This window comes from Phasianus colchicus, chromosome 1 (assembly GCF_987193195.1).
Source record: "Phasianus colchicus chromosome 1, bPhaCol1.hap1.1, whole genome shotgun sequence".
Lineage (NCBI taxonomy): Eukaryota > Metazoa > Chordata > Aves > Galliformes > Phasianidae > Phasianus > Phasianus colchicus.
Window position 1 is genome coordinate 196083450 of NC_143436.1, and position 10083 is coordinate 196093532.

General features: G+C 48.5%; 1 long non-coding RNA gene across 3 annotated transcripts; it reads left to right on the top strand.

Annotated features, from left to right (window-relative positions):
* The first annotated feature begins 607 nt into the window (after positions 1–607).
* LOC116237135 (uncharacterized) lies at positions 608–9696 on the top strand. 3 transcript variants are annotated; one of them, XR_016463502.1, is made up of 4 exons: positions 608–747; positions 1404–1593; positions 5503–7388; positions 8000–9696. It is a non-coding gene; the product is annotated as an uncharacterized LOC116237135 (long non-coding RNA). The 3 variants fall into 3 exon arrangements; XR_004168670.2 differs by lacking the exon at positions 1404–1593 and having other exon boundaries at positions 5503–5632; positions 7322–7388; XR_016463501.1 differs by lacking the exon at positions 1404–1593.
* The last annotated feature ends 387 nt before the right edge of the window (positions 9697–10083 follow it).

The following is a 10083-nucleotide window of genomic DNA, read 5'->3' on the forward strand; positions in this document are numbered from 1 at the left end:
TGGTTTAGTAGCTTGGTTGGTAGTAATGATGACAGGAAGACGGTTAGACTAGATGATCTTGTAGGTCCTTTCCAACCTTGGGATTCTATGATTCTATAACTGGATGACCTTTGAGATTCTATAACTGGATGACCCAAGGTTTTCTGTGGTTCTGTGACTCTATGATTCCAACTGGGAATGTTCTATGGCTCTTATTAGACTTCTTATGGGGAAGTAGTGACAAACTGGACCACGTATTCATGCAGATTAATGGGAATCCCACACATAAGGAATTTCCAGAGCCAAAATCCTCCTGTGCCTTTGCTTGACCCTCGAACTCCAGCCTTGGGAGAGTGCCTCCATCCCAGTGTGGCTTTGCCAACAGGAGCAGGGGTGATGCTGATCTCTGGGCATCCACCCAGAGCTCTCCAACAGCCATCTGGGCTGTGTTCCCATTGGAAATCAGGGTGGGAGCACAGAGCTACATGGAGGCAGAGGAAAAACCATGAAATTCAGCACCGCTTGCATAAAGACCCAGCTGTGATTGCAGCTTTTTGGCCAAACCCAGCTTTTCCTAACATGTCAAGAACACCCTGCCTATCCCAACCAGGCCACGTGCCAGGCACCATTCCTGAGGCTGTGGACTCAACAAGACCAGGCTGAACACAGGGAATTTTCACTGTCCTGCCTCTTGCTCTGGTTCTCAGTGTTTGTTCAAGCTGCAGGGAGGAGAGGACTGAAAAGAGTGGCTGGGGAAGAGGAGAAGAGGTGAGCATTATGGTCTGCTTCTCCTGAGCCTCGCTGATTAATGCCCCAAACCTAATGAGAGTGGAACAGGGATCTGCTCCTGTTTGTGCACTGCAATGGGTGATGATGCTGAGTGGTTGGATTCTGGCAGTGGAAATGGAGGGTTGTGGTAATGTGACAAGAATTAATGAAATGCAACCAGGCTCTCATATAATTAAAAACAGGAATTGCTGGAAAGATGGCTCATGCAAAGCGGTGGGCTGGGGGTTGATTAAAACTGGTGGCTGGCTACAAATGATTAGATTAAAATCAATTAACTGTAGAATTGCTGTCTGGCAGACGGAAGGATAATTCAGTTACATAACTGGCAACGGGATTTGCACTTTGCAAATGTTGTTTCAGTAAATCAAACCGAGCTCAGACAACACAGCCATTTCACAGGGCATAATGCTGCTCTCTGATTTTGGGAGGGGATTTTTTTTGGGGGGGGGGAAACAACACTAGCAGGAAGCTGCAGCTGATGGCAGCAGTGAATGAGGAGGAAGTCCAAAGAATGTGACAAAACTCTGCGATGCCCTGGTTGTTTGTAAGCAGGAGCTGCTTTCATTATGCTTTTAAAGACCCGTTGGATTAAGGAAGTATTAGAGGAATTCAGCTCCCTGTCCTCTCTCCTCCAGAGCCTGCTGCTGGTGGTGCCCATTAGCACTAATGCAAGCGCATTAGCACGTTGAAAGGATTCCTGTGTTACAGCAGAGCTGATGACTTCATTCCTTCTTCTCTCTCTAAACACGGGCAGAGGGAAGCTGTGGGGGGAAAGCCTGCAGGGAGAAAGCAAATAGCTGCTGGCTGTGACACAGCGGTGACAGGGTGAGTCGAGGCCACTGGAACTCATGTGCCTGGAGCACATCTGGTGACCCTGCAGCATCCTCCTGGTTGGGGTTGTAGGGGTGGCTGGTCATAGAAACCCTACATCTTTGGGGTCCAAAGAAGCACAAGAATGATGTGGAGCTGCTGGAGCAGGTCCGGAGGAGGTCACGAGGATGCTCAGAGGTTGGAGCACTTCTGCTGTGGGGACAGGATGAGAGCTGGGGCTGTTCAGTCTGGAGAAAACCAGAGAATCACTGAGGTTAGAAAAGACCACTAGGATCCACAGGCCCAACCCCAACCCAACCCCACCATGCCCTCAAAGGACATCCCTCAGTCCCACATCCCCATGGCTCAGAAACACCTCCAGAGGTGACTCTCCCACCCCCCTGGGCAGCTGTGCCAGTGCCTGACCACTCTTACTGAGAAGAAATGTTTCCCAGTATCCAACCTGAAGGTTCTGAGGAGACCCTACAAAGGGTTCCCAGTGCCTAAAGGGGCTGCAGGAAAGCTGGGGAGGGTTGTAGTCTCAAGGTTGTAGTGATGGGACGAAGGGTTACGTTTTTAAGCCAAAAGAAGCTGGATTTAGATTAGGTATTAGGGAGAAATTCTTTACCCTGAGGGTGCTCAGAGCTGTGGCTGCCCATCCCTGGCAGTGCCCAAGGCCATAAGTGGGACTATGGGCTTCTGGGCTATGGGAGGTGTCTCTGCCTATGGAGGGTGTAGGGCTGGGTGGGCTCTGAGGTCCACCCCTACCCCAACCCGTCTGGGATTTGATATTCTGTGAGTCTATCCATCTCCAAGGCTCTTAGAGCCTTGAGCTGCACCGTGGAAATAGCCACCCAAAACATCAGAATGATGCAGAAAGGTGTTCAGCTGATGCAATGAGTCTGCGCTCAACGTGAAGACGCAGAGCACGCAGTCTGCTCTCTGGGATGGCTCCTTGTCCTGCCAAAGGGTGAGAATGGGCTTTGCCCTTCCTTTCCCAGAAGAAATGTCCTGGAAATCTCCCACACCATCAGAAATACGTGTGCTTTTTGTCAAAGAGGTAAAGCTCAGGTCAAAAATTACTATGTATAGAGCAGAGGGACATCGCCTGAGCCATCTGCTATGCACCAAAGCCAAATTCTGCTTACAGCCTACCGAGGCTTCACAAAAACAGGTTGACTGGCTCTCATTCAGAGCTTCCAAACCACTTCTGCTCTCTATTAGGCTGTTTAAACACAGCTCCACTAAGCTGCTATCCATCATAATAAGCTCTCGGTGGAATATTAACCCTGCCTCTGTCTCTCTCTGTGCCCACCGTGGGAAATGCCCCTTGGTTGGAGTCCCCATGTCTAACCTCAGCTTCACCCAGTGCCCAGATGGGAAGACCCTTGCAAAAGATGCAATTATATTGTATTTAATGGGTGTTGGTAGAACCCAGTCCCACTTCTCTGTCTTCTGCTCGTTCTTGCATTTGATAATTCTTTTTCCAGCTTGTGTTTTCTCCATGCTTTATTGAGTTTTTCACTCGGAGGTGGTGAGGCACTGGAACAGGTTGCCCAAGGAGGCTGTGGATGCCCCATCCCTGCAGGCATTCAAGGCCAGGCTGGATGTGGCTCTGGGCAGCCTGGTCTGCTGGTTGGCGACCTGCACACAGCAGGGGGTTGGAACTGGATGAGCATTGTGCTCCTTTGCAACCCAGGCCATTCTATCATTCTATGATATCCCATCTGAACCTCAGCTGACATTCCTCTCCTTGCCCACCTCTCCTTCCCATCTCCAGCATTAACACCAGAGCATCATCACCGCCCAAATCCCTGCTGCAAATCACCACCTCTGCAGGTTCAGAATAAAACCTTTTCCATTACGGAGAGATGGATCATCATTTCCCTTCCTGAGTGAGGTGCAGTAGATTTATTGCCCTGACTCAGCCAGCAGGTTTATGTGAAGGGAGTAAGGTCAGGACAGAGTTTATAAACTCTGTCAATATTTCTGTTCTAGGAAGCTTTCTTCTGCCTGACAAAGTAATCCAGCAATGCTGTTTCCTTGTTTGATGCCTTTAATAAAACCAGAAGGACACAGGTGTCTTGAGATAATTCACTCTTCAGTGCTGATCCACACCGTGGAAATGTCTGTGTGTTATCACTGCTGATGCTGGAAAATCGCTCCGTTCTCCCAGTGCAGAAAATCTACCAACTCCAAACACAGACAAAAGTGATTTCCTTTCTCTTCTGCAGTTCTTATGTCTGCAGTTTTTCCTGTCCGGAAACGTTTTCAAAAATTGGTTCAGGGTGCCAAATGAATTTGTTCTGCTTTTGATTTAGAGAGGACGATCAGCTGTTCTGGTTTGGGGCTTTTTGTTGTTGTTGTTGTTGTAACATGTTTAAATTAAAACCCCTAAAAGCAGTTCCAAAAAGGGAAAGCAAGCCTGCTCCATTTCAGCTTTATAAGGAGATTCTGCTCTGGGGACTTTTCCTGACACAGCTATTTGCTGAATCTAGACATATCTGTACAATACTGCTGGTTGAATGAGCCCAAATTCCCCTACAGGCACAAGATCCTCATGAGCACTTCTGATGAGCTCTTTCAAACAGCCGTGGTTAGATGGCATTATCATGGAAATAGGCCTTGGAACATCTCCTACCAGAGATGGCAAAGCTCCAGTGGGTCACCTTGTCCCCATCTCCATCATTTGAGACTTTGTCCCCATCTCCATCGTTTGAGACCTTGTCCTCCTGCACAAAGACAATATGGGGACATTTGGATTCTGCAGTGTTTTGATCACCTCCAACATAGGCAGACAGGAGCCACTTTTTCCCAGCTATAGGGTAGCTTGTAGAGGATATCTTCACTCTGCCCAGCACGTTACAAAGACCCTTTCTAAAGCTACGTGAGCTTGGAAACACCAATTGTCTTCAGCCCCATAGGATAGCAACACAGAGGGTCCTTCTTGATCCATGATATTCCAAGGTGGATTCTGTGCATGTGCTCTGCAGGTTGCTATTCCCAAGCCAACCTGATACACAAAGATTGGGTTCTCTCAGCTTTCGCTCCAGTTTAACCTGTGACCCATCACCATGGGTAACTCCTATGGTCAGCCTCAGATCTAACCGTGGTCATATGGCAGGCTTTTGCCCAGCCATGGACATCTAGCACTCTTTTGCTCCCAGGTCACTTACAAGCACAATTCCTATTCAAAGACACCACAAAACAACATGTGGGGAAATAAACACCTGACGCTTCCCAGCTTCTGTTGTTTGCTAATGATGCTCCAGCAGCTCCACGGAGGAGAAGCACACCTCTCCCCAGATGGCAAGAGCTGCTGTCAGCTCAGATAGGGAAATCGCAGCTGAAATGAAGATGCAACCTGGCACGCGGGAAGGTAGGCATCAAAATTATTTGTGATCTGTGAAGTCTGTCACTACCCATGAGTAACAGTCCCGTGATTGCCTGTCATAAAGCAGCTCCTGCTGAACTTAATTGCAAACCTGATCTAACATGTTTTGAACAAGGCTGCTGGCAGGAACAAGGAAGCAGGCAGGTGCAGAGAATTGCCAGCACACCCTCTGGGATGGGGGGCACTGATTCTCCAAAGGTTGCAGGAGGTCCCATGGAAAATGTCATCTGGAGGTCCTGGGTTAACAAGTAAGGAGGTTGGTGCAAGCTCAGCAGAAGGTCAAGCTCTTGGGATGTTTCTTCTTGTTGTTTTCTTTCATCTGGGATGGTAAAGAAGAAATGAGGCATATCTTGGTTCTGCCTTTATCCTGGGAGGATCTATGGCTTGGGCTTAGCCTGCACCTGGGATGCTGGGTGAAGCACAGCACTCCAATTTCCCACCATGACCCCAGTTCTGTGATGCTCAGGAAAACACCAAGCCCTTCTGATCACCTCCTGTGCTGTGCTACCACTTGCCGCTTTCTTCTGCAGGTGCTTGACTCCAATTCAATCCAGAGCCCTTGGAGTTACTGCAGATGCTCAGTCCTCCTGGAGGACTTGGAAAATTGGGTGAAATTGCACGTGCAGTGAAGACGGTGTGGGATGAAGTTGCAATGATGGGGTAAGGTGGGCTGAGACGCTTTGTCACCTTCTGCCCCTCTGTGCAAAGGTCTCCTTGCGCAGACAGTGTTGGAAAGGGGATTGTGTGAGGTGAGGACTCCCCTGCTGAGGTGAGGACATCCCTGCTGTGTTGACTTGAGTCTAAACTGCAGCTCCCACGATAGCAAACTTTTCCTGGATGGTGTAAGTTTCGTGAATTAGCAAGCTTTCTTACATTGCTGCACAACAAAACCCAAATGCATCTCTGGGGTGTTACGGAGCACAGTCTGTTACCATAACCAGTGGGAAAATATTTGGAGATGGGGATGGACAGGTGGAGTTAAACAGGCTCCTGTCATTAGGACAGGTCTCATTGTAGGTAGACAGAGCTGCACAGGTCACCATGTCATCACATCTCTCTTTTTTTTATGGCTACCATCTTCACCTCCCCGCAGAAGGCAAAACTGCAGATTTCTCTCCTAGGCTTGATCCCTACAGGTTGGCATTACCAAAACATCAGCAAACAGCCATCCACCAAGAGATGGGACACCTGGAAGGCTCCCTTCAGGGAGATGTGCTCAGCTCCCCATGGCAGACACATTTGTCAGCATGTGAAGAATGATGCTGCTGACAGGATGAAGGTTTTGGGGTCCATACCACTCAACATTCGTGGGCACGGACCTGTTCCCAAATCTGGTGTGTGCCAGTGAAATAGTCACCCATCCAAGCCATTGCATGTGTGCAGGTGTGCTGAAATGAAGATGCTGGAGCCTTGCAGCACAAAAGGACTCACACTGAGCATCAACCAGCTCCAACTCCTCTCTATTAAGAGAAAATCAGCACCGCCTGCAGAGCAACTCCCCGATAGGGTGACTCACCATCCCTTATGCTACTCTTCTTATTTACACTCCCCAGCACTAATATTGTCATACTTAACAGCTCGCAAGGTACTATCTCATCTTCTAAATATACACCCCATTGTACTGCCCGGACTCCCTTCGTTATATCATGAGTTGACTGCAGGCATCAATCACGGAGCTGATAAACAGAAATGGCCCTAATGTCATTTCATGGGCTGCGAAGAGTCGGATCGCAGCTGTGCTGGAGCCAGATGGAAGAGGGAGTGTGGTGTAGAGTGCTGCTCCGTTAAATATATGTGACATTTAATTATGGTTGCAATAGGTTCTCTCTCATTTAGGGTAACTGGAGACTGGATTCTGCAAATGAAAGGGGAAAAAAATAGATAATAGTACACAGTTTGCTGCTTCCAGACCCAGCCTGGACATCCACTGGTGCATCCCGCAGCACGATCTGATCCTGGAGGATTTATTGTCTCAAATCCAGCACCATGCAAACACAAGGAGCTGCAGGGGTGGACTGCACCTGCCAACAGAGAGTCAAGGATGCTGTAGTTACCTCTCTCGTTGCAATGCTGCAGAGGTTCATCGGGACTGGATCCTGGTGCTGAGTGCTGGGATGGGAAAGTGGTGCTGTTGTCAGGGACAGGCAATGTCCCAGCTGGGTGGAGGTGGGATCTGCAGCCAGGTGAAGGCTGCTCTGGTCAGTGGTGGGAGTTCTGGTCATACATCCTTGAGAACCCAACTGTCAGGACATCAGAAGGCATCATAGGTTGGGGTTCAACCAAGTGTGTCTCAGAAGAGGTCAATAATATCTGGAATCACTGATGTATTTTTTGGCTTCTTGGTTTTAGGGCAAAAGCAGAAGAAGGACCTCCTGTCTCTCAGCTTCTCCCACCTCAGCCATCTGCTTGCATTAATGTATGTTTAACAAAAGGGTGAGGGCAGCATGCTGCTAGAAATCTTGTAGGCATGTTTATATTTTGTACTGACGCTCTTTATTAAATGAAGGGTGCTTTTTTTGCTAGTTGGAATGCAGATATCAGTAAAAAAGGAGCCCGTTGAATTCCAACCTTTTAGTAACAGATCAGGCTTTTAAATTCTGATAATGATCTCCTCCTTGAAGCCCTGCTATCAAAAATTAAAAGATCTTTTTCTCCAAGTCTGGAGCTCTCAGGCAGGAAATGGTGGATTTACGGGTGGAAGGTACCTAATCAGGACTGATTTGTTTCAAGCCCGAGGGTTTATTTCTTTTCTGGTAAACAAATGTCAAGAGAGCACCATGTGAAAATGCAGCTTTCCTGCATGTGGGCTGCTTCACTTCCCAGCAACCCCATCTTCTGCAACTCCTAAATACTCACAGCTTGGTCTGCTTTTGGAGGCATGCATAGCGTTGTATGAATGGGAAAATGGGGGCAGAGAGGATGTGGCACTGAGGGACGTGGTCAGTGGGCATGGTGGGATGGGTTGGGGTTGGGATTGGGCATCTTGGAGGTCTTTTCCAACCTTAATGACTCCATGATTTTATGCAGGCGCTATTCCCATGCGGATTGTCATTTAAACCAGCCTGCTCCCACAAACATCCGTGCTTTGGGTCATCTGAATATCAAAAAAGTTTCCTTTACCCATGGGTTAGAAGGATCACAGGCAGCAAGGGGACAGGGCCATTGCTTGCCATCCACGGGCACCAATGGAAGGACAAGATTCCCCGGCTTGATGAGAAAAATCTTCCCCCATCAGCATCTGAGCAGTTCCTGCTGGTAGATCAGGACAACGCTCGAAGTCAGAAATAAATGGGATTGAATAATTAAGTGCACTCTGGAACACGGGAATGGCAGAGAGCTCCGCCAGAAATAGGAAATCGCAGCTAATAAAGGCAAGCGACAGCGGAAAATTCATTAAGCATCTCTCAGACAAGAACATTTTGCCACTCGCAGGAAAAAAAATTAAACTAGAAATGAAGGAGAATTTGTTCTACAGATGGGCTTTTTTGATAGGAACTACACAAAAATCTGAAAAAAAAAACGTTTGATTAAAGATTGGGAAAAAATAAAGACGTAAAGATGAGATGAACAGTCTGCAACATTCATTGCAATTTCATGAAGCCCAAATCCATTCCTGTGGGTCTTGTCTGTGTAAGACAGGCTGGGATGGGTGAGTTTTGGGGTGCAGTGATTTCCTGGCCCTGAAGGCAGCTCACACATGTGGGCACTTTGCTTGCATGCTGCATCTGCCATGCTGCCCTGCTGGGAACTGGGGGAGGCAGGTTTTTTGCCATTCTATGGGCACTGAAAATCCCATTTTTAGAGGCAACGGTAGCATAACCCAGGCACTACTGATGCTTGTGACTGTTGGCTGAAGTCAGCAGTGGAGGTATAGGTGAGAGACGTGTTCTTCCTTCTCCATGGTGACAAAACCAGGCTCCTCCCAAAGCAGTTCCTGCTCTTCCCATCCCATCCCATACAGCTGGGCTCGTTGCTTGTCTCCTAACACCTTTGTTCTTCTCTCCCTCATTGCTCCTGGAGGTGCTTTCCCAGTCTCACCCCATGCAATCCAGTCATCAGAACAGCCTGAAACCTCCCATAGCCATCCCACGGGGGCACAGCTTGCACCACGTGTCCACGGCTCTGCGGCACTGGATGGCTGCACAGAGTCAGGGTACCCATCTGGCATTGCTGTCTCCTGTGAAACGAAGGAGAGAAATGAAACCCTTCAAACGCAGAACTGCCTGACACCACCACAACAGAGCTGACAGCCGTCCGTTTGCCTCGGATCTGCTCGTTTGTGTCCTGATGTGAATGCAGCATATGGCCCCCATCCATCTTCCTAACACTCCAGCTCCAAGCTGTCTGCCTCGCCAGATCATAGAATGATAGAATGATAGAATGGGCTGGGTTGCAAAGGAGCACAATGCTCATCCAGTTCCAACCCCCTGCTATGTGCAGGGTCAACAACCAGCAGAGCAGGCTGCCCTGAGCCACATCCTGCCTCCTTGCCTTCAGATGGTGAGCTGAGACAAGATATCAGCACAGGATGAGCCCCAGCTTGATCTCTTGCATTTAACAGCAGAGGTGGTGCATACACAGAGATATTTTTCTAGCAAGATTTGGATACAGAGATGTCACCCACCCATTGGTTTGCAGTGTGGGGCAGTGAGAGGAGCTCCTCTCAACCCCTTTTTCATGTGTTATTTCTCCATCTGTTTGCACCTCTTTTTTTTTTTTTTTTTTTATCAGCAGCTCTCCCTGCTCATGCCACGTTGGATATTAAGAAAATTTTTGTCTCCGAAAGAGTGGTGATTATTGACACAGCGGGGGAATCATCATCCCTGGGCGTGTTCCAGAACCATAGGGATGTGTCCCTGAGGGATGTGTTTAGTGGGCATGGTGGGATGGGTTGGGGTTGAATGTGGTGGTCTTGGAGGTCTTTTTAATTCTGATGATTCTGTGATAATTTCCACCCCAGCCAGGAGCCCAAATGGATGGCAGAGCCTTCCCTGCCTATGCGAAGTGCCTCTGTGTGCACAGCAAAACTTCCCAATAGGAAATTCCCTTGTTAAATGTGAGGATCATACAGATCCTTCTCAAAGAGCCACGGGGCTGTCAGTCCTAGCAAT